The 24,615-nt window shown below is 44.8% G+C and overlaps 1 protein-coding gene and 1 long non-coding RNA gene across 5 annotated transcripts in view; one reads left to right on the top strand and one right to left on the bottom strand.

Annotated features, from left to right (window-relative positions):
- ULK4 (unc-51 like kinase 4) overlaps positions 1-24,615 on the bottom strand; it is a 608,666-nt gene that overhangs the window by 61,171 nt on the left and 522,880 nt on the right. The gene's annotated exons all lie outside the window — the stretch shown is intronic.
- On the top strand, positions 1,196-14,730 carry LOC141371365 (uncharacterized). The gene is made up of 4 exons (XR_012376276.1): positions 1,196-1,475; positions 6,614-6,685; positions 14,326-14,476; positions 14,577-14,730. It is a non-coding gene; the product is annotated as an uncharacterized lncRNA (long non-coding RNA).

Below are 24,615 nucleotides of genomic sequence, written 5' to 3'. Positions count from 1 at the left end.
GATTACTCTACCTTTGTTGGAAAATGTATTAACTACAAGTTAAAGAAAGTTACATTTACATGCTTATATATGCACAAGAGGACACATGCAGTAGGACAGTATTACATACTACCTCCTCTGGTTAAAAAGGGTAAAAAGAAAAATATTAGGTCAATGGCAGACTTAAGGCAAATGAAGCTTACGGTCAATAGGGTATAGGTTCGGGGGTCTAGGGATAAAAGAAAAAGCTCACACAAAATGTGTGTTTGGGGGGGGGGTCATGTGTAAGGTCTGTTTTAAGATAGTCTAAGCTGTTTTTAATGAAGTGTCTTTTTTTCCCAAGTTGAGTGGCCCTGATTGGTGAGAATGGACAGTTTAGCTATTTCAAGGTCCTATAGAAATGGTCCTGTTTGACAGTGTCTGGGGCTTTGGGAGGCACACAGAGGACAGGGGTACCATTTGCCAGCCTAGCAATCTGAGAGACCACCGACCCAGAAGCCAGATCCCCTTCTCACCCCATCAAGAGCAGGGTCTTTAGAACATAGTGGCAAATGTTTTATGTAAGGGCTCTGAATTGAATGCAGTCTCTTGACCAAGCAGTTTAGTAGTTATATAAAACAGGTCAGTTTTGGATAACACTGCATTTATACGTTAGGATCTCTGTCTTGGTGTTTCCAAGCTCTTGATAAGTAGCCCAGCACACTGCTTTGGGGTGAGTTATTTTATTTATTTCTTGGTGAAATGAGGAAAAGAAAAAGGTTTGGAAATAAACCCCTGGCTTCTGAGGTGGGGGGGAAGGTGATCTAGCACTCTCTCTCCATTTACCCTCACATCTTAAGTATGTTTTAGAAGAAGGTATCTTGACAGACAAAGTCCATAGAACACTTTGCTCAGAAGCAACTCCACCACATCCCTGGTCTATTTAATTTACCTCATTATATCAAGTGCACTTTTCAGTCACGCCAAAAAATTGCCTCAATGGCCTTTTATAATCTGCTTTTCCTTTAGATGTTTTTCTCACATTTCTTTATAGTGTCTCTACTTCCTTTTATGTCCATTTGCTCGGACACTGGCACCAGGTCACTGGCTACCTGTCTTCTCTGTGGTCTCTGGAACCCACACCCCTCCAGCACTCACTCAGAGAAGCTGCTTCGGAATTCCCGATTATTAACATAATTAACACCTTTTCATTCTAGAACAGGCCGGTAGTCACCTTTCAAGTGCAGCAATTATGGAAATGAGACATCCAGATGTGTAGTAATTTCATAATAACTACACACCCATGAAGTGCCAGAGAAGACCTCAAGGTTTCAAACCTGCTTAAGTATGCAGTGATGCCAATTAGGATGATAACTTGTATTTATGTGGCGCCATGCTGCCCCACCAACCCAAACTAGCATCAAGGCATACAATTAACAGTCACATATAAAAAGTGACAATATTGGGAACACAGAGGATCTTTCCAGAAGGGAATACGGGCAGAGGAAACCTTAAGGGTACGTTGCCCTTTCTCTTCCCATGAAACAGGCTCTCCCAGTGAGTCACGGGTGACAGGGCAGAGAGGAAGCTCAGGCATCTTCCCTCCTCAAATCTTCTAGAAAGAGGGGCAACACTGACAGAGATGAAGACTTGGCATGTCTGAGCCTGAGGCTGGGAAGGATGGTGGGTGTGACAGATTAGCGCCCCACAGGATTCTGGATAGTTTGGGATGATCACCCCAGGAGGATGTAACCGAACAGGTTAAATGTGCAATTCAACAGTGAAAGACGAAGAACCTACTCAGGAATACGAGGGGAGGGAGGCTTCCCAGCCGCAGATGTGAAAAGGCAGTGTTTGCACAGTTCGAGGCCACAGAGCGATATGGCTTCCAGAGACGGCGATGTGACCATCAGTACCACTGACCGAAAACCTGTGTTAGGATGGGCAGGAGAGCTGGCCAGCTCCGTCCCCCACTGCCAGACCACAGACAGAGGAGCACTCTCTTCTGGCCAATGTGGGTTCAGAAAAAAGAGACCAGAAAGCTGGAGGCTCTCAAAACCTGAACATAGCAAGAGTTATGGGACTCTGAGAGAGCAGAGAGATGACTGCAGTAAACAGATGTTTCTGGAATTGTAAGAGGGGTTGGCCTTATTTTATCATCAGAGAGCAAAATTAGATTCCCTTGGGGCAAGTTGTAGGGAAAAAGTCCCATAGGAGGCATATATGTAAATCCAATATACAGTCTTCAAAGGTCTTGAGCTTCCTGATACGAGATTTGCTCAGACACAAACTAAACAATCCCTTATAGTTGTCGGGTGGAGGGACTGGTGCGCTGGGCACAGAGGTAAGGGGAGGTTGCCTCTGAGACTCAGCCAAGGAGAGCCAGCCATGTAGAGGAGAGAATATGTGGTGCTGACAACTGCAAGACTACAGCCAAGTTCTTATGTGAGGTCAGACACACGATCCCCCTCGGTTCCCTGTTCCTTTATTTCATTGCTTAAGAAAATCTTTTTTTAATTAGCATGGAATAAAATGGACTTTTCTGTGTATAGTTCTATGAATTCGGGCATGAAAATTCATGTTCACCACCACCACAATCACAATCCAGAATGGTTCCATCGCCAGAAACAATCCCCCTCTGCTAGCCCTGTTCCCAAACCCTGGTAAACCACTGATCTCTTCTCTGTCCCCAGAGTGATGGTGTTTCGAGGGTGTCAGATAAATGGAAGCATACTCTCTGTAACTTCTTGACACTCGTTTCTTTGATTCAGCATAATTCCTTTGAGATCCATCCAAGTTACTGTGTGTATCAATAGTCCCAATTCTTAAACAGAGGGTAATGAAGGACCTCGATTGGCTACTTTGGCTACATTGAAATCTCTGTTTTTTCACATGTTCTAAACTTCTTGGCTCTATCCAGGGAGCAGCGAATCTAGTTTAAGGAAATTACAGTATCTGGTGGCTCTAGTGATCTTTTTCTTTCCACTGGTGTTTAATTTTAAAGGAAATCTGGTTTCTAAAAAAAAAAAAAACCCCGAAGTCCATGCTCCCTGTTAAAAAAAACCAAATGCTAGGGATGAATACATATAAGCATGAATAAAAAAATAAAATTTTCCCTCTACAACTTTCACTTTTACAGGGACACACTATTCATGGCTATTCCTTACAGACTCATTTCTAACCTTAGAAATATCTATTTCTCATAGATATCAACCTCATATCTATTCAGTACTTATAAAAATGGGATCATACTATAAATACAGTTGTGCATCCTGATGTCATAAACACCTTTTTCTATCAACACATATAGTTCTACCATATTGTTTTTAAGAACTGCACAGTATTCTATTATATAGATGGACCAACATTTATATAATAGGTCCCTGTGGTTGAACATTTAGATTATTTCCAAGTTTTCATTAATTCAATATAGCAATAAACACCTTTTTTATATATATGATAGGGATTTAAGCCATTTGAATGAAAAAATAAGCCTCTTCACAAAAGAAGGGTATCTGTTAGAAAAGTGCATTAGATTTGACAAATGTTATTGCAATGGGGAATAAAAATACAGAAATATACAGGATTATTAAAATATAAGCACCAGAATTCAAGTTCCCTAATTTGTGTGAGCATGAAGATCTTTCAGATTAATATCACATTAATTGGCCCTAAGTCCACAGGACCAGTGTTTCCTCTCAGGACAGTTAAATGTGTTTCTCCCCCGAAGCTAAGAGCTGTTTCCTGCCACAGATTTTACAATCCTGCTGTCGCTGAGCTTTCTGGACTCAGTGCACTGGAGTCGATGTGAGAGATTAGAACTGGCCAGCACAAGGACTCTTTGTGTCTCTAATCCCTACATGTCTATTTCCCCCTTGTTCCATTCAATCAACTTCTGCCAGCTTCTCTCTCCCCTCAAATGTCTTGGTTTTGCTTTCCCAAGGAAATGGATGCCATACTGACTACTTTTTTAAAATTTAATTTTATTATGTTATGTTAATTGCCATACACTACATCATTAGTTTTTGATGTAGTGTTCAATGATTCATTGTTTGCGTATAACACACCCAGTGCTCCATTCAGTACGTGCCCTCTTTAATACCCATCACCAGGCTAACCCATCCTCCCCCCCCACCTCCCCCTCTAGAACCCTCAGTTTGTTTCTCAGAGTCCATAGTCTCTCATGGTTCGTCTCCCCCTCTGATTTCCCCCCCTTCATTTTTCCCTTCCTACTATCTTCTTCTTTTTTTTAACATATAATGTATTATTTGTTTCAGAGGTACAGATCTGTGATTCAACAGTCTTACACAATTCACAGCGCTCACCATAGCACATACCTTCCCCAATGTCTATCACCCAGCCACCCCATCCCTCCCACCCCCCACCACTCCAGTAACCCTCAGTTTGTTTCCTGAGATTAAGAATTCCTCATATCAGTGAGATCATATGATACTTGTCTTTCTCTGACTGACTTACTTCGCTCGGCATAACACCCTCCAGTTCTATCCACGTCATTGCAAATGGCAGGATTTCATTCCTTTTGATGGCTGCATAATATTCCATTGTGTATATATACCACATCTTCTTTATCCATTCATCTGTCGATGGACATCTTGGCTCTTTCCACAGTTTGGCTATTGTGGACATTGCTGCTATAAACATCGGGGTCCAAGTACCCCTCTGGATCACTACATTTGTATCTTTGGGGTAAATACCCAGTAGTGCAATTGCTGGGTCATATGGTAGCTCTATTTTCAGCTTTTTGAGGAACCTCCATACTGTTTTGCAGAGTGGCTGCACCAACTTGCATTTCCATCAACAGTGGAGGAGGGTTCCCCTTTCTCCACATCCCCGCCAACATCTGTCGTTTCCTGACTTGTTAATTTTAGCCATTCTGACTGGTGTGAGGTGGTATCTCATTGAGGTTTTGGTTTGGATTTCCCTGATGCCGAGCGATGTTGAGCACTTTTTCACGTGTCTGTTGGCCATTTGGATGTCTTCTTTGGAAAAATCTCTGTTCATGTCTTCTGCCCATTTCTTGGTTGGATCATTTGTTCTTTGGGTGTTGAGTTTGGTAAGTTCTTTATAGATTTTGGATACTAGCCCTTTATCTGATATGCCATTTGCAAATATCTTCTCCCATGCTGTTGGTTGTCTTTTGGTTTTGTTGACTGCTTCCTTTTACCGTGCAAAAGCTTTTTATCTTGATGAAATCCCAATAGTTCATCTTTGCCTTGCTTCCCTTGCCTTTGGCGATGTTTCTAGGAAGAAGCTGCTGTGGCAAGGTGGAGGTTGAAGAGGCTGCTACCTGTGTTCTTCTTTAGGATGTTGATGGACTCCTGTCTCACATTTAGGTCTCTCAATCATTTTGAGTCTATTTGTGTCTGTGGTATAAGGAAATGGTCCAGTTTCATTCTTCTGCATGTGGTTGTCCAATTTTCCCAACACCATTTGTTGGAGAGACTGTCTTTTTTCCATTGGACATTCTTTCCTGCTCTGTCAAAGATGAGTTGACCAAAGAGTTGAGGGTCCACTTCTGGGCTCTCGATTCTGTTCCATTGATCTATGTCTCTGTTTTTGTGCCAGTGCCATACTGTCTTGATGATGACAGCTTTGTAATAGAGCTGGAAGTCTGGAATTGTGATGCCACCAGCTCTGCTTTTCTTTTTCAACATTCCTCTGGCTATTTGGTGACTTTTCTGGTTCCGTACAAATTTTAGGATTATTTGTTCCATTTCTTTGAAAAAAGTGGATGGTATTTTGATGGGGATGGCATTGAATGTGTAGATTGCTCTAGCTAGCATTGACATCTTCACAATATTTGTTCTTCCAATCCATGAGCATGGAACGTTTTTCCATTTCTTTGTGTCTTCCTCAATTTCTTTCATGAGTATTTTATAGTTTTCTGAGTACAGATCCTTTGCCTCTTTGGTTAAATTTATTCCTAGGTATCTTATGGTTTTGGGTGCAAATGGAAATGGGATCGACTCCTTAATTTCTCTTTCTTCTGTCTTGTTGTTGGTGTATAGGAATACCACTGATTTCTGTGCATTGATTTTATATCCTTCCACTTTACTGAATTCCTCTATGAGTTCTAGCAGTTTTGAGGTGGTCTTTTGGGTTTTCCACATACAGTATCATATCATCTGCAAAGAGTGAGAGTTTGACTTCCTCTTTGCCGATTTGGATGTCTTTGATTTCTTTTTGTTGTCTGATTGCTGTGGCTAGGACTTCTAGTACTATGTCGAATAGCAGTGGTGAGAGTGGACATCCCTGCCGCGTTCCTGACCTTAGGGGGAAAGCTCTCAGTTTTTCCCATTGAGAATGATATTGGCTGTAGGTTTTTCATAGATGGCTTTTATGATATTGAGGTATGTACCCTCTATCCCTATAAAACCCTGAAGAGTTTTGATCAAGAAAGGATGCTGTACTTCGTCAAATGATTTTTCTGCATCTATTGAGAGGATCATATGGTTCTTGTTCTTTGTTTTACAAATTATCTGACAATCGGAGCACGTTTGGACATGTCCCAAGGCTGGCCACTGCTCACATGCTATCCCAATTCTTCAGGCAATGCTTACCTAGGCAGTTCTTACAGGCAAAACCAGTCAGATTAAGTCTAACTATTTTCCTACTATTCTGCAAACCCATCCAGGAATGAAGCTTCAGGGACCAGAGCTGGGCATGGACAGGCAATGATGCTGCAAGAAGCGGGTGCATTATCAAGGTAAAGAGTGCAGAGTGAGAGGCTCAGAGCCAAGCCACAAACTAAGAGGTCTGATCACCCCTAAGTATCTAAAAGCTCCAAAGAGCCCCCAGCCTTCAGCACTCTGTGGCTTAAAGGACTTCTATGCCCACATTTTCACTTGGGCCTCAGAGTAGTTCCAGGCAACAGAGCGAAGGCTGTGGAAGGAGTCCAGCCACGGCCATGGAAGAAGTCTGGGGTTCTGGGCTTTTGCTGAGCCTTGCTGGTATGCTCACAGTGGCTACAGAGGTTAGAGAGAAAAGAGGCAAGGAGGATACAGGGAGCCAGGAGGAATGGCCCATCTCTGGGGGAGGGTGGTCCCCGAGATCTGGAGCTTAGCACTTGGCATGGTGTTTTCACAAAGACTAAAGGGTTTGCTCATGTAACATACACACACACGCACGCACACACACACCCCTCCCACAAAAACACTGAAGCAGCCTCAGGTCCCTGCTCTTGGACTATCATTAAACTTTCTAATGAACTCTTTCAGGCACAGCAACCATTTGGGTGAAAGAAGGGAGTTGCCCTTAGACCGACTTAGGTATGGGTTAGCTCTGCGGGTCAGGCCTGCAACCGTTCATTAGGGTGAGAGACCTCGTTAGTCCTGACTGCGTCAGGCAGGCCTGTCTCCTTGGGGCCAACAGTTAAGGAAATGGCACAGCAGTGACGCATGTAAAGGACTCGTCAAGAGAGCAGAACCATTTGGGCAAATCAATTCAAACTGGGCCTGTGCTCCTGGGTTCTTGACAGCTAATCTACTCCAATTACCTTAAGAAAATGGAGTGTTCTTGGGTTAATAATGTGTGCAACTATAGAATAAAACCTGACTGCTTAACATTAATTCCTTGCTCTTAGATCCTAAAAAAAAAAAAAAAGTAAGAACATGAAGAAAAATGTCTACCTAAGGTTATTCTTATGCTTTTTGTTTTCTGTCCATATCCCCAACCCCAGGGTAACAAAAGTGTCACAGCATCACTTAGAATTCCTCAGTTTCTTTTTTTTCTACATTTACCTATACATTTTCTTAACTATTTTACAGACTCAAGGGAAAAATGAACATTTTCTCTGCAATCCACCTTTATCCTCACTCCCAATACCTGTGCCAAACTTGTAGACTCTTGAAAGTTGTTTGAGACAAATTTCTTAGCACTTTGTTTTCCCCATGTGGACTTAACAAGAATTTCCCAATAACTCCATCGATCTCTCTTTGACTGACTGTTAATAACTTCAGATTGTTCCTTAGTGCCTTATAAAGAGCAAGTGATAAATATTAATATGGAACAAGCAGACATATGATTAGAAGAAAATACACCAAAGTTATAACCAACAATTTATCTGGGACTATGGTATAATTTTTCTTTCCTCTTAAATGTCTTTCCAACTTTCTATAAGCTAAAATAAATCGCTTTTAAAAATAAAATAAAATGTGAAAATGTACCTGTTGTAGAAGTATAGAATCATAATTAAACGAAGTAAGATCTTGGGATGTTGGGTCTTAAAAGCCCCTGGGCCTTTCTTCAGTAACCATGGAAAATCTGAGCATGACCATTGTATGGCCTGTGGGATGCGGCTGTTCCTCTAGTAAGCCGAGGTTCTCCAGCCAAGGGGAGAAAAATAAAACATAAACCAACAGATCCACATTTCCCTTTCAAAGCCGATCTACCCTAAAAGAATCCACTACAAAGCAAATCTGGGGGCTTTTTCAACATCTGTGAATTCCAATCAAACATTCACATGATTTTAAGAAAATTCTGGAAAATAGTCAAGCCCAAGCAAGAATCAAATTGATTTCATCATGATTAACCACACTAGTGGTACAAAAGGACAGTATTTAGGGCTTCCCATCTTCCCAGTGACAATCCTAGTTGGAAGCCAGAAATCTCAGCTGCTCAATGGACTAAGACTAAGCTTGCACTATGCTGCTTGGATGGCCAGATGGTGTGACAGACAAGAGAGTTTAAGATCCTTTCTTTCACAAGGGTGGCACCAACCTTTAAACCAACTTTAACCTTTAAACATACTTTCTAGTCATCTCATCTGGAATTTCTGAGACTTTTTTTTTTCAAGCAAAGCATTGTGCATTGAGATCCAGAGGGCAAGCTGATAACACACTTCTGAATAACTTATGCATGGCCACGCCCAATCCAGACATGAGAAAGAATCTTTCCAGAAGGTTCCATCTTAGACTGTATCAGTCAGAATAAATTGTGAGGACATTATCCAGAGATATTTCAGATCAATTCACTGAACTGAATCATGCAGACAAGTGTAACCTGGATAATTTCAAACTGCAAACTGATTGCCAGTGGGATCTAATGCTATAACAGCAAAACCTAACAGTGCACATGGCCTCAACAGACATGCATTCACAGAGGGGAACTGGTGCTTTGTAGTTTCTGCTCATTTCTGTCTATGACTGAGACTTTCCACATCCTTTTCAACAGAGATGCACCAAAAAACCCAGAAAAATTAGTGCAGAGAAGTTAGATACCTAATCAGGACTGAGGGCTCTATGCTGGGAATGTGCTTGGGGAAAGAGCTGAAATCAGTAGATGTTTCCACCTGCCTTGGCCTGCATTCCTTTTTCTTTGTCTTGATGTCTAGTTTTGTTTTTTTTTTTTAAATTCTGACATCTTTCCTACTTTACCTAAGGGTAACTAAGGATAGTGCCATCTTATGATAACCTTCGTTTTTGTCTAAAACAGTTCTTGCTGTTCCCTTTTGTCATCCATGCAGGGTTTGGTATGAGCTCTTTCACTTTCCATTCGTTTGCTGCACAGGACATAGAGACAGTGCTGGGATGCTGGCTATGTGGGACAGCTTTAGTATAAAATACACCAGGACTGGCAAACCTGGGGGCATCTTAGTGGGCAGCATTAAGGATTCGGGCTCCTGGGAACCATGACTGGAGACCGTGATTCAGCTGGCCTGGACTGGGGCCTTCTGGACTCCATAGCAGCCGGGCCATGGACTAGCACTTGGGAACTCCTGTTCTAAGTAGAATACTTAGTGCCAAGTTATTAAAGCTTCCAGGTCTGGCTTTCCTATTTTAGTGGCTGGGGGCTATTTATTATAAGATGTTAAGATCTTGAGAGGAGACTATAAGTTCACAGGACAGGACAACCAAGGAGAACCCCCCACGCACTGGCAAAACTGAGGGTAGGAGAAGGTCACATTTGCAAAATTGCTTCTTGCCCTCTCCTCCTTTATTAGAAGTGCGTTGCTATGGTGACGGGAAGAGGGCGGAACATGGAGGTCTGTGAAAGGCGTTGCAAATTGGAGAAGGCTTAACCTACAGGAACCTTTGCTAAAATTATTTTTGTGAATAGGGTTGAGAGGCTGCCTCATCTACTCTCAGATGGAGGCCTGTTGAGTCTCTTGAGGTTCGATTGGCCACTCGGTTCTTTGTCCCCCCCACCCTATCCCTCCCCCATCATGCTGGGGGGACCCCAAGCCTTGGCTACACAGAGAGGGTGTCTCACCTGATATCCTGGGTTCCTTCCAGCTCTACATTTCTGGACCTCTACAATGACTTTGGGGGAATTTTCTTATGGATTATTTTTCTTTGTAGGGCATGAAGATATATACATATAAACAAATAGAGAGAGACAGGTATTTTTTAAATCAGTGCATCTGCTCTATGCATCTTTAGAGGTTTCATGCTTGTCCATAAAATACACAGAACAGTGAGCTATGGGGAGCGACGCGGGGCAGCTCTGCAGGTGCTTCCCAGTCGGGCCTCCTCTGCCGCCAGCCCTCCACTTCCACACATGCTCCGAAGGGGCGGCAGGAAGTCCCCTTGTGTGGCTACGTACCATTTAAACAAAGAACCAGTTCTGGGGCTTTGAAGTTTACTGCCTAAAGATAGATATCTGCGATGTATGTATTAATAACCAGAATGGATTTGAAGGTTTATGGAAAAGAATTAACTATAAATAGTAAAAAAAAAAAAAAAAAGTTTCATGTTTAATTAACTTTTGTTTTCATTCATCCTTTGAAGGAGTGGAAATAAAGAAGACTCAGACAAAGGGGGAAGGAACAACTGAAACAGGGCTCTGGTATGTCACAGCTAGAGGGGAAAGGGACAGTCAAAATGATGGCTCGTTTCCTCGGCACCGAGAATTTAGAGCAGGGTGAAAATTTCTAACGCTGAAGGTGACAGAGAGAAAGGGCAACACAGGTAAATTGATACTGATAGGAAACTGCTGGTTATATAAATGGGAGAAACAAAACTGGGATGGTTGTCAAGTGATTTTTTAAAAGGTGTTTTTAACAATGGCACCCGATTCCTTCTTCTTAATAGTGTTCTTTGCAAGACAAGTAGAGTGGATAATTAAATCATGAAACAACACTATTACACATACTCATTAAGAGTGGAGTCATAAGTTAGCTTAATTTGAGCTAGGAACTAAGGCACAACAGGCCTTTAATGCTGGTTAACTTTATAGTAAGATGATCTGAGGGTAAAGAATCAGATTTCATTACCTGGGACTTAAAAACTGGTGACAAAAGTGATCAGCAATGTTGAATATTTATCAATCTCTATTTTCATTTGTTTCATGAATCCCTAACAAGTTAGGTAAGAATATCTTCATCTTCATATCATCAAGTTTAATGAGATTGGAAATTATTAAAATATGTCTCAGTGGTAGCGAATGTTTCTTGGGAACACACTAAAAATTCAAGAGATAGTAAGACAAAATGAAAGACTTTATCCCTCTTGCAAAAAAGTCACAACCGCTAATGACACAAGATGTGAGAAAATTACAGCCTGTGATAGGCATAAGCAAAGAACTATTTTGTTAAAGAGTGCTGTGCATAATGCTAGCCTACACCACGGAAATTGGTCCTTGCAAAACAGGTGTGTCCTGGAGGCATAAGATTTAAGGGAGTTGGATGTCAAAAGCATGAGGACAGAAAGAAAGGATATAGTGGTCTTTGAACATCACTGACTTTCTCATCTCACATTATTTCTTGTTTTGGATATTTCAAAACTGTCCAGCCCAAGGCTCTCAAGGAATATGCAAAAAAATGGAAAGGAACACATCAACATGAGGTCACCCAAATAAAAAATGCTCCACATGCTTATAAAGAAATCCTTACCTTGAAAACAGGAAAAACTGCAAACTTCTTCTAGAACAAGGCTTTCGGACAGAGAGAGAGAAAAGGAGAGGGAGAGATGCCCAGAGGGAGGGTGGGCAGAAGGAAACAGCTATGTCAGCTGACGGTATATAGAGTCTCGTCATACGTAGTTTCAGCCACACAGAACATGAGCGCAGCTTCTACCCAGACTCTCAGCTCATGGGAGGGAGAACTGGGGCTCCCTCTGGTTCACCACCCCTGCGACATGCAGAGTCCCAGCCTCAGGCACTCCTGGCAGGACCCCACTACTGTTACCAGGAAAACCACCACACTAATGAAATTGCCTCTGGAGGAAAACACTTTCTGTACAAGAGAGAACAGCCAGCAAGAGCTCTCGGAAGATAGCATGCACTAAAGGTTCCTCCCTACAAAGCTTCAAGCCTGTAAGAAAATGCAATAGGAAATGATAGTGGTAGAACTTCAACCCCCTCCCTCTGAAACTTTCTCCAGTGTTACCGGGGCCCAGTTTAAGAAAGAGAGTGGGGAGAGGAGTGTGCTGTGGGCTTCTGCCTGCGTAGCTTCTGCACGAGGGCACACGTCCACTTCTCACCAGGTTTCAAGGACAAGGAGTCAATGCCCTGGAGGTTTAAGGAGAGAACTTGCTGGTACAGGCAGGCGCGGGGCTGACTCAAAGGGGCGGGAGAAATTTCACCCCAGTCCACAACCACTCCCCTTTACAAACACCCATGGTCTGTCCCTCCTTTGACTGCACCGCTAGCCTCCTCAGGCAGGTCTCCAGCACTGGCCTTCCAGAGCCTGGCACCGGCTGGCAGCTGGCAGGACGGGGCTCCGGGTGGCCTGCGAGGCCATCCACCCCTGCGTCCACCTGCAGCACGTGGTATGCCCTGCTCAGGAAGCCGTGGGGCTAGAGCCCCGCTGTCAGTCACTTCTTGGGGGTCCACGGAGGAGTCTGAACTGACCTGGGGCTCTGCGTCCTCATCCAGGAAACAGGGAAAGGGGCCCTATAGTGGCTCCAATCCCCTTGCTAAGGCCGCTGATGACATTAACTCTGTATGAGGAGCACTCTACAGCTCACGTTTATCACATATCATCTTATTGGACCATCACAAATCTTTCTAGGCCTTAGTCCTGTTTGCTAGATGGGGAAACTGAGGCTCAGAGAGAATGTGTGTACATAATGAGTCAACCGCAAATCCACGTCTTCTTACTCAAAATCCTGATGAGGACTCCACTTTTATTTTCAATTTTACATTTCTGGGCTCTAAAGTGCTATTACACAGTATATATTTTTATGTTTATTTAAGAGCAGACAATTTTAATAAAATAAAATTGATGTTGTTCTGACAGACTCCTTGCATGGGCTGGGGGGCAGGTAGGGGAGGAGCTCAGGAATAGGAGTCACTGTCATCACCCTCTGTCACTGCTGCAGTCAAGGGCCCGTGTGGAGGAGGGGGCTCCCCACTTGCCCTATTCTGCAACATGGAGTGAGGGCAGGGCTGGCACCCGAGGGGCACGTCACCAACAAACACTCTGCTAGAAGAGGACAAAGCACGCACACACACACAGTACTCTGAGGTCCTGCAGCCCAGCGTTCATCACCACCACCAGCAACTGGAACTGCTTGACACTTAACAGTTTACAATGCACTCTGCGCGATGTGCTGAGGTGCTGCCAACCTCATTTCCTAAGGTAGGATTTTCAAAGCCACTTAGCAGCCCAACCAGCCTCAACCACAGACGATAAGTGCAAACACAGTTCTTCTCCCCTTGCACGGGCCCTAGGCTCGGCCCTCTGGGTCTGCCCTCCTAACAGGGATCCCAGAGTCTCGGGCAGTTCTGGATGTGTGGCCCTTGAAGCTCTGAGGTGAGGGGCCAGAGAGAGCCACGGGGAGAACGTGTGTGCCTTTCTGTCTAGCCTCATCCCTGGAAACCAGGGGGAAAGATGATGAGAGCTAATCAAGTTCTCAGAGCCCCACGCCCTCTCTTCTTTCAAAGGCAGAGAGCTTTCTCAAATGGAACAAAGCAATTTCTTTGCCAAGAGAGCTTTCATGTTCACCTTCAAAATAGCATTTCTGCTTTGCACAGAGCCAAAAAGAGAACACCTTCCTTGAAAGAAGGTAAATAAGAAGAAAGTATCTAGGGCTCCAATTTTTCTCCAGTAAGATCTGAGTGGTTCGATATAAGGGTGCCTGGCACCTGGGATTCGGTCCCCCGCCAAATAGTGACACGGGTGTGGGGAGGCTGCTCCAGAGGCAGCAGGAAGGCCTGCTGGACACTCTCTCTGCTGCTCAGAGATCCAGCCCCAAAGGTCCTGGCATGACAAGGTGGCGCTCTCTACAGCATCCCCAGGAAATTCCCAGGTGCTGAAGAAGAAAAGCTGAAACTGAATTTCTGGCTTATGTGGGGTCCTTATTAGCTGGCCTTGCCTGTGAGTATCTTTCTTCATCTGAACACTTTCTGCACTGGGCTTGCTATAGATTCCCTCCACTACTCACCCTTCTGTTTAAAACCCTGCAGGCTGCTGCCAAAATACCAATGTGATTGGACAGAATAAAAACCATTATGAAAAAATCCCAGCAGCCTGGACATCATGTACCAGGAAGCTCTCAAGTGCCCAAGGGGAACTCTAGGGAAGAGACGCCACGTGCTTTGGAAAAAGAGCAACGAGGTAGGGGTGCCAGCTGTGGGCAGGGACCCGGGGTAAGGTTCTGGTGGACAGGGCCAGCACTCTGCTCAGTCCTCTCTGGTCTCTGTGCGCCCACCCACAGTCCTGCCCCAGTGGCTCCTGTCGGAGGTCTGCCCTTGACCTACATCTGCTCTACCAGTCCTCCCAGGGAGCAGCAAGTGCCTCAGGATGACTCTAGCCCATGAATGACTTGGAGCGTACATTATGAAAGCCCAGTCCCCTGGTCTCAGGTGGGGACAAACACATCCAGTGGCCCCTGTGGAATCAGGATGAAGCCACCCTCCATGGGACCCTGCCTGAGATCTCACTCTTGTTTGCCGTTCTCTCCTTCTATGTCCCATGCCTCCACCCTCCTCACAGGTTTCTCCTAGGAGCACTTTCTCAATAAACTACTTGTACCCAAATCCTCATCTCCAGGTTGGCTTTCCAAGGACCCACCCTATGACAGGTTCTGACGGGAAAGGGCCAGGGAATGGGGCTCCTCTGAGGAGGTGGGGGCACAACAGTCCGTACCCACTTTTTGATTTTCACTTTGGGCCTCCCGTAGAAGAAAGGTGGGAATTATACTTTAGTATCTAGAATTCTCCATGCAGCTGGAAGAAAATAGCCCTTTCTGCCACAGCAGCTTTGCTGACCAGCGTATTTAATCAAATTCACAGCTAAGGACTCCCTCATCTAGTGCCACTGCCTAACACGTGTGGGCAGTAGGGCTGGTAATGACTGTCGTTTTTCTCAACAGTGATTAGTATTATTTGCATAAATTTGCAGTGGCACTTATCACAAAGAAATAAAGTATCCACCTAAGCAGTGCATGAAAACCAGCATAATATTAACCAAAAGAGGAAATCAGAAATGAAAATGTCACCGGAAATTTTAGCTTCCCCTTTAACACTGTTTTGCTGCTGCTTATGTCCCATTTGCATAATTAAATTGCTGGGAGCCTGTGTTTTCATTTGGATGGGAAGTGTATATTATTTCTACTGTGTAAAAATTATTTGATGTTTGATTGAGTTTTTGATGCTCACTCTTCAAATTACTAAAGACAGAAAAATAGTTCGGGGTTTCCAGCCCCCACTCCAGCCTATCTGACCACGAGGTGTGCAGATATTGTTGGAAGGCTATGGGTAGAGAAGGCCAAGCTAGCGCAGACACATACAGGCCTTGAGGAGGCGCCGTGGCACGGGGGATGTGCCCAGGCCAGCCTGTCCATGTCCCAGGGTCTTACTTTGGCTTTGCCACCACTTTGCTGGGTGATGTTGGGTGGGAGTCATTTCCCTCCTTCTCGTTCATTCAAGAACTATCTGATATCTACTCTGGGCCAGTGAGGGATTAACCAGATCTACACTGTCTAATACGGTAATGACTAGCCACGTGTGGCTATTTAAATATAAATCTAAATTAAAATTAAATGAAGTTACAATTCACTTCCTCAGCTCCACCAGACACATTTGAAGTGGCAATGGCTACTGTCCTGGACAGTATGGATCTACATTTCCAACTGTAGAAAGTTTGGACAGTGCTGAACTAGATGATCTCTGAGGGCATCTCCATCTCTAATGCGCTACAATTAAAATGATGTAACAAGCAGCCCAAGTTCATACTGCTAACCACCTGTGGTGCAAAGCTGAGGCTTCTGCCATTTTATAGGCATTCGCCGGGAGGCTTTCACAGAACTGGGTGGGGCAGAGGGGCAAACATGGGGGACAAAGGGGCAGGTGTCTCCTCCAGGAGGAAATGAGAGTTGCCCAGGAGGAGACAGATATATGTACAAACAGTACATGGGGGGGGGGGCGGGCACTAAGAATGGTTCCTCAGCTGAGAACAGGACTAGCCTCCTCAAATTTCCAAACAGAAGCCTGCATGTTACGCCAGCCCACTGCTGGGAATAGCCCAGGCCAGCGTCATAACTGCGGTGCCTTCTAGATCACATTCTCTCACATGTGAGCTAATGATCCCACCAGTGCTGTGGTTATACCATCATTAATACAGGCAGGGTTATGTTTCAGCATAAGCAGCAAGAGAGAAACAGGAAGACGGATACGGGATTGACCTCATGCGGCCAGGCCCTGTGATAGTGTGAGAGTTTATGTTATTTTTCCACAAATATCCACTTGGGTTTGGCCCTGTGACTTGATTTGGCTTCACGGGGCAGAGATACTTCCCATCTCCTTGATGTTGGGCCTGAGCACATGACCTGGTTTGGCCAATGCGGGTGTCAGTGGACATGACACGGGCAGCAGCCAGGAATGGACTCGCATGATGGGTTTGGACTTCTGTGCTTCTGCCACTTGCCTGAGAGGACCTGGCTCTGACTAGTCCACTGGCCTTGAGGAACAGAGCAGAGCTGGATCCGAGCTGCGGGCTGGGCCGAGCCTAGCTGAGCCCCGCCGAGATGAGCGGAACCAGGTGACCTACAATCAGATGACCAAGGAAGAAATGCTTAGTGGGGCAATGCCGTGGGCCTCTGTTATGTGACTGGGCGTGTGTTAGTGTGGTCTGTTATGTTACTGGGCCGTGTGTTAGTGTGGTAATAGCTGACTGTGGCAAGAGGAGGGAGGGCTAGGCCCAGTTCAGGAAAAGGACCCGGTTTGAGGCTGTGATTTGATTCAGTGACTGATCTCTTTTGAGGAGCCGGCCTGGCAGCACCACATCAAGCACGATGAGGACAGACCAGGTGGGTTCTGACCACCACTGTCCCACAGGTGAGAGTTTGCCTGTACCACGGAAACCTGCCCAGACCAGCACAGCCACTCAAAACAGAGCAGCCCAGATGTTGGAACCAGCTCCATCACTCTATCATAACTGATTTCCTAAAAGACATACGTGCCCAAGCACTCCTCAACAAGCACAGTATTTGCCTCTAGACTGTACAACTGCGACGGAAAGGGGACATTTTGAAAATAACCTCCTCCCTCAAAACCTTCATTTTCGCTCTTCTCTGCCCCCTATGTTATCACCAGAGAGCCCTGGGCATAAAACCACCAGTGTGGAGCCGTGTCCTGGAGCAGTGTGTCACAGAGACACACATGAATGGCCGATGGGAGCTGCTCTCCTCACCCTGCCTCCGTCTGTGGTCTGCTCACAGTGGAGCTGATACCACCCCTCGTCTCTGTGCCTTGGCCTCAGGGCTACTCTTCCCGATGTTGGCTGGCCCCTGAGGTGAGGGTGGAAGAGAGAAGGACAGGCCCAGTGAAGGGCGGGGCTGCAGTCGAGACACCAGGACGCCCGACGCTATGGTGGTCCTGCAGGCTCCGTGGGAGAAAGCACGGCTAAGCATCCCCACGTTTTACTTCCCTGTCAAGGATGATGTCTGTCTCTCAGAGGATCAACACAAATGACTGGATGAATCGAAACCATGTACTTGAGAGTTGGCTCCTATTGTTTGGGAAATGAAATGGAACCTGAAGCATCTGTAGAATTTGTCTCCAATATCAGGACGTTCCCTGAACTATTTGCAAACAAAATTTGCTGTATTAAAAGCCAGGCAAGCACAGAATTTTAGCCAAGGTGTTAAATTAGGTGATATCTGGAGAAAAAGAAAAATTCGATATGGTTTGTGCTAAGATGCCAGGGAAGTATAGAATAAAATGCCATGATGGATTAAGGAGTTGCCCTCCCTCCGTTCAGTGCGGGGTCCACGGTGAGGGCAAAAGTGTATGGGGCGCATGCATTCATGAGCGGAGGGTTCGGGATCAAACTTCCTGGTTCTCATGCACGGGACAGGCTAACGCACCCAGTCATATCAGAAATGCACAGCCATGGCCACTGTCCTTCCATGGGTCAAAGGGCAGAATGGACAGGAAGGGGCCTGCCCGCAAAGCTGACAGACTCACGCCACAGTTTCATGCTTCCATGTTGCATCTCTGTGGAGCCCAGGGTTTCTACGAGATTTCCCTGACCTCTGTTGCAGTCAAAGCTGATGGAGGGGCCCCTTGATGATTAGGATGTTGCTACTGTCATTAGAGCTGACGTCATGTAAGAAATACGCAACAGCTACTGCCTAATAAAGAGCCAAATGAACAAAAAAGTAAACCACTCCACAGGCTGCAGTCTTGTTTTAATTTGAACCCTCACCAGTTCCCACTGCATTGTAATCGTACAGAACAATGAAGAGCCCCCATCACCGTGGAAGCTTCTCCCATAGCCTCACGCTCATTTGCTTTTCCTTTCCCACCGCCGCCAGGGAGATTACCGAGGACAGAAGGACAGATTGGGGGTGAGGAGTCCCAGCAGGGCCGGTGTGCGCTTCTCCCTGTGCTTTTCTTTTTTCTTTTCTTTTTTTTTTTAGATTTTATTTATTTATTTGACAGAGAGACACAGCAAGGGAGGGAACACAAGCAGGGGGAGTGGGAGAGGGAGAAGCAGGCTTCCCGCGGAGCAGGGAGCCCGATGCGGGGCTCGATCCCAGGACCCTGGGATCATGACCTGAGCCGAAGGCAGACGCTTAACGACTGAGCCACCCAGACGCCCCTCCCTGTGCTTTTCCACAGCTCGCAGGAAGAACAGCTACTCACTTGGACGGCACTTGGGGCATCTCCTATTAGCCTTTTATTTTTAAGCACTTTAAACAAGATCACACCCATTAATGCCCCAGTTTGATAAGCTCGTATATAGTTGCCCATAGTGTTCTTTCTTCTAGCAGCATCACAGCAACAGTGGAAGCTGGACCAGCTCTGCGTAGAAGGCAAACCTTCTGGCCTCAAGCAGCTCATCAGAACCACGCTCAAGCTGGAAGCCCCTCCATGTTCGGGCAAGAGATCGTGCCTGCAGGAATAAGGGGGTGGTGGCCCCCTGTGCTTTCCCATGATTTGGGGCATGTAAGCCCAGAGAGCCTCAGTGTCCCTACACAAAACACAGGCTTGATCCAGCCCCTTCAGGTGGAAGCAAGGAGAGTCCTGTGGGCACCTGAGGCTGTACATGGCAACCCTGGTGGCCAACCTTCCATCCAGGGCAATCTCATCGCCCGACCTCCTGGGCCCACTATCCTGAGATCCGTAGCAAGGTCTCACTCATGCTCAGGAGCCAGCCTGTGGGGCCCAGGAGACTTGTGTGTGCACCACTAGCACAGGTTTTCGCACACTGCATTTTTAATAATTTGGTACAAGTCTCTCTTCCCCATGAGGCTTCGAGCTCCTGTGGCCAAGGGCACTTTACTCAAATTTTTACTTCCAGTGCCTGGCTCAATCCCATGCGGGAATTGAATTCTTTCTCCTCCTTCTTCCTCCCTCTGTCTTTCCTCTCGTCCTTCTGTTCTCCCTTACTCTGGATGTCTGGATGTCCTCTGTCTGTTCCACACACTCCGCTAAATGCTAGTGGGGTGTGACTGAGACAGTCCCCCAAAGACCGTGTAGTCTACATCAGGAACTAAACATAATGATGCCGTGAAATGTTACAGGATGTTACCCCCCTCTAGCCAGAACTGTAAACTGAGACCCGCAGAGACAGCAGGGATGTGCTGGGGGTGAGAGGGAAGGGCGGGAGGGAACCCTGCTCCAGGTGGAGGGGACAGCTCAAAGGCAAGCGAAAGTACGGTCAACGAGGGGAACTACTGGTGGCCAGAGTGGCCGCAGTAAGAGGACAGTGGGGGAGGACTGAGTGGGGGTAGGGACTCGCCGATGGGCTTAAGCCAAGCAGTATGATGCTTTCCCCAAGTGCTCAATAAATTTACTGAGGACACAGCCCATGCTTTCACTGAGATGCTCTTTCCTGCCACTTACATGACCCACCGTTCTCGTGTGGAAACATCAAGACTGTCAGGACTTCATTTTACGTGTCTCTCGAAAGTTCCTAGTGTCTTCTTGTTCATGCCTCCCAAGGAACATTAGGCTTCCTCTTCAAAGAGCATGAGCCCTATTTCTCGCATCCTGAGGTCCTCGGTACTCTTTCTCTGCAGAACGTGATCACAGTGAACACCTCAGCTCAGTGCTCCTACCAGTGCCCAGGATGTGGAGCCCAGGAGGGCAAGAGGCAAGTCCACAGCAGGGGTGACGGAAGAAGGAAGAGAGGCTGACGTGGCAATGAGAAGAATCCTGCTATTTCATTTTTGTAGGCTTAGTTTAATACTTTCAAACTTTTGGATGTTAATTTTCATTGTTGATGACTCTCCTTAATAACTACAAAATGAGTAAGAAGTACTTTTTTGTGTGTGTGCTGTGGAAAAGAAATCTGAAGTAAAATAATTGAAAAAGATGACAGCAAGTAGAACTACTATATCCTTGAGTTCTCTTGTTCTAAAATAATTCATTTAAAAAATCATTTTCCAAGTAGTTTTAAGAACACAGCATTGAATGTGACAAAAGAATGCGAGTCAGTCATCTGGATTTGAGGTCTCTGTGACATATATACTCACTGCTTTTTCTGATGAGCTTCCAACTTTTCTAATGGCTTAAAAATAACCTATAATACATGAGTCATTACTCAGGATTTATCTTCAAAGGACTCCAATTACAGAATTCAGTCACTAGAATCCCCCCTCACCCCCACTTTAAACACAGGAACAAGTATTCAGGAAAAAAAAAATCACAGAGTTCACAAGTAAAGATTTATACTTTTTTTCTGAACAGAACAGGCACTAAATACAAGTGCCATCATTGCAGCTCTGAGTTCAAAGGCACAGTGCATCAGCTTTCAAGTTCATCCCAATAGGAGACTCAATCCAAAGTCACACACGTGCTAACTGGACTTGCCATGTGTATACTGCTTTCAAGTCTTTAGCATGCAAGATGTCTCTTTGTTTTTAGGTGAATTGTTATAAAGAATTCTTATTTTGAATATTTCTAATATAGAGTTCATCATCTAAAAAAAGGTGAGGTCTGACAGCTCAAAACACTGTAGGGAACAAGAAATATGGGTACTTTCCCCAGCTCTGAATAATCAAGAGATAGCCAAGCTACTTCCAGACCAGGCTCTGATTGATCTTGTCAACTCCATTTCTTCTTCCTCCTCTCTTTCATGAATGTAACACTCCATCTGAGACTTCCTTTCCTTCTCTATATATGGCTCTCCCTTTCCTGCCTGCCTCCATACTCTTGCTCATACCATTCCCTGTTTCTGGAATATTCTTCCCTCCATATCTGTATGTCCAAATCCTATACATGTATCAAACTTATCTCAGATGCGACCTGATCTAAGAAACTTGCCCTAATATCTGCAGAAAAAAAGGTGCTTCTCATCCCAATGGAATCACTGAACCACGCACTGCTGACTTGTGCAATCTACTCTAGGATCATTGAGGGTAAGCCCAAGGTGACCCCTAGTGCATGGCTTGATTTACAACAGTCACCAGTAGCTGCTCCCTACATGAGCAGTAAGGTATTGGGAAGCTGTGAACAGGCAGCTTTGTTGATTTAATAATAAATTAAAGTAAATGGATGGAGAGCACCAAATCCTAACCACTAGATCACATACATGCACCCCTATGTTTACTGCAGCATTATTTATAATAGCCAAATTATGGAAGCAACCCAAGTGTCCATTTCCATTAATAGATGAATAAAGAAGAGGTGGTATATATATATATACAGTGCAATATTATTCAGCCATAAAAAAGAGTAAGATCCTGCCATTTGCAACAACATGGATGAATCCAGAGAGTATAATGCCAAGCAAAATAAGTGACTCAGAGAAAGACAAATACCATATGATTTCACTCATATGTAGAATTTAAGAAAGAAAACAAATGAACAAAGGGAAAAAAAGAGAGAAACCAACCAAGAAATGGACTCTTGTCTACATAGAACAAACTGCCGTTTACCAGAGGGGAGTTGGGTGGGTGGATGGGCGAAATAGGTGATGGGAATGGAGGAGGGCACTTGCTGGGATGAGCACTGGGTGATGTACAGAAGTGTTGAATCACTATATTGTACACTTGAAACTAATACTGTATGTTAACTATACTGGAATTAAAATAAAAACTTAATTAAGAAAAAGTAAATGCATGGAGAAAAGGCAGAGAAGAAGAGGAAGGTCTTGGATGTGAATGAAATTTGGCACAGCAGTGGTGTTCACAATTCAGCATTTCTGGGTCCTTATACAAGGTGTCCTAGAGAACAAGGCAAAAGCTACCATTTTAGTGTGTTGACCAAATGCCAGGGAGGTTTGTGCACATGACTTACAGTGTTTTATTTATTTCTCAAAACAATTCTAGAATATACATATTATGATCCCTGCTTTACAGACAAGGAATGGGGGTCAGAGAGGCTAAGTGAGCTCAGATGGGCCCAAACAGCTAAAATTCCTTCTGCCTCTATGTCCCACTCCCTATGCTGCCCCAAGAACACTATACTCTAAGAGAAAGAAATATAACTGCACACACTCCAAGCCCCAGGAACACAAAGGGAAATGTAACTGTGAAACTCCTCTGGGCACCAGTAGTTTTATAGTTGGAAATATCCAAAGAGGTCAGCAGAGGTCCCTCACCTCTGCATAATGCATCATGCACTCCTCAGACAGCATCCACATCCATTAATTTATTCACCTATTAGATTCAACATCATCTGAATTGGTAAGGTATGAACAGACAGGGTTTGGCTGTGCCTTGCCAGACAGTACCAGAGCCCTTAGTTCTCTGCTTCTACAAGATCCAGAGAAGTAAACACCTTCTGGAAGCCTACCCAGAACCAAGAGACCTGAGGAAGTGAAGTGCCTCATAAAGTTGTGATCAAAGCAGTTCACACTTCCCCAAATCAGTCTCCATGACACAGGTCCAAACAGATGAAGTGGTGAAGGTCTTCGGTCAAGGGCTGTAGTCTAGCACACCTGGAAGACCAGAGGGTCTCGAGGGCTATGGATCATACTAATGGTCACATGAGATGAAAGGCTAAGCTCCTACTGAATCCACATACCCCTGCATCCAACATATCATTTATAGAGCTTAGTCTTCCCACAACAACAAAAGTACCCATCCTTCCCTCCATCCATATCTAATGTAACTCCTAGAAGGCAGTCACAGACCCTTGCCATTTGACCAGGGGCAAAAAAATAAAAGCACCTGCTGAACAGCGTCTGCTCAGAAATTGCCTATCTCTGGGGTTATCCTAAGGAAGCCTGATTACCTAGTTTGGTTGCTGAGAGTTCGCCTCCAAGTTCATTCCACGCAGTATGACCTGAGCCAAACTCCTCTGCCTCCAGCCCCTGCGTCTGAGTCCTGCTCAGGGGCCAGCATGGAACTGGCTCAGTCACCAACACCTAGCACGTCATGGGCATGCAGATGAGAGGGACATGTAGATGTAGTCGTTGGAGGAGCACTAATACAATTGCTAGTAATAGTAATAAGCAGCAGGAATGGCTTCTGAAGTTGCCCCCTCACCCCCGCCATAGAATTGGACTCTAGGAGGGGCCAAGTCAGACTTCAGGAGGGCAAAATTGGACTCTTTTCTACCCTCACTCCGGTTATCAAATATGAACATAAAACTGATGTCCCCATGGAGCTCTGGGCACACATAGAAGGCAGAGAAGTTTCTCTCTGGAGGTGTCTCACTACGGAATGTGGGGCCCAAGGTTCTTTTCTGTCACTTTTGATGCAACAGCATCATTTTTCTTTATGTGTTTTTTTTTTCCTCTGTGAAGTGAAGGAATTATCACCATGGCGCCACTGTCAAGGCCACACATACTCTGTGAAAAATAAGATGTAGATTATTTTGTCCATCTTGCCATTATTAATATGGGCATAAATTCCTTTGATATTTTGTGGGTATATTTCCAGGCACATGGTAGACATTTTAAAATTTAACACTACATTATGATAAATGTGATCTGTGAAAGTAATTTCTTCACAAACACAGATCTTTTTCCATATTTTAGGCAAACCTACTATCCATCATATTTAGCATTCCTATATTTAACCTGAGAAGATAATAAAAGTGTAAACTGAAGGAATCGTTTTATATTATTCTAACTCGGCTGTCTCGGTCTCCCTTCCTCCAGAGAGGGACCACGTTCTCCATCTTTTGTTTTTGATTGTTTTTCTTGTTTTTTGTTCGAAGTCATGGACCTTTTTAAGAATGAAAGTTATAGATCCCTTCTACAGAAAAATGTGCATGAGCAGAAACAAAGTTTTCATAGGACTAATTATATTTCACTGGAAGTTTATTTTCTTAACATAAACACAATGGAAAAATAAT

Source organism: Callorhinus ursinus, unplaced genomic scaffold (assembly GCF_003265705.2).
Source record: "Callorhinus ursinus isolate GAN/ISIS: 27379988/994484 unplaced genomic scaffold, GSC_fseal_2.0 scaffold1, whole genome shotgun sequence".
Classification (NCBI taxonomy): domain Eukaryota; kingdom Metazoa; phylum Chordata; class Mammalia; order Carnivora; family Otariidae; genus Callorhinus; species Callorhinus ursinus.
The sequence above is the reverse complement of the archived record's forward strand: the minus strand, read 5'-3'. Positions and strand labels throughout refer to the sequence as shown.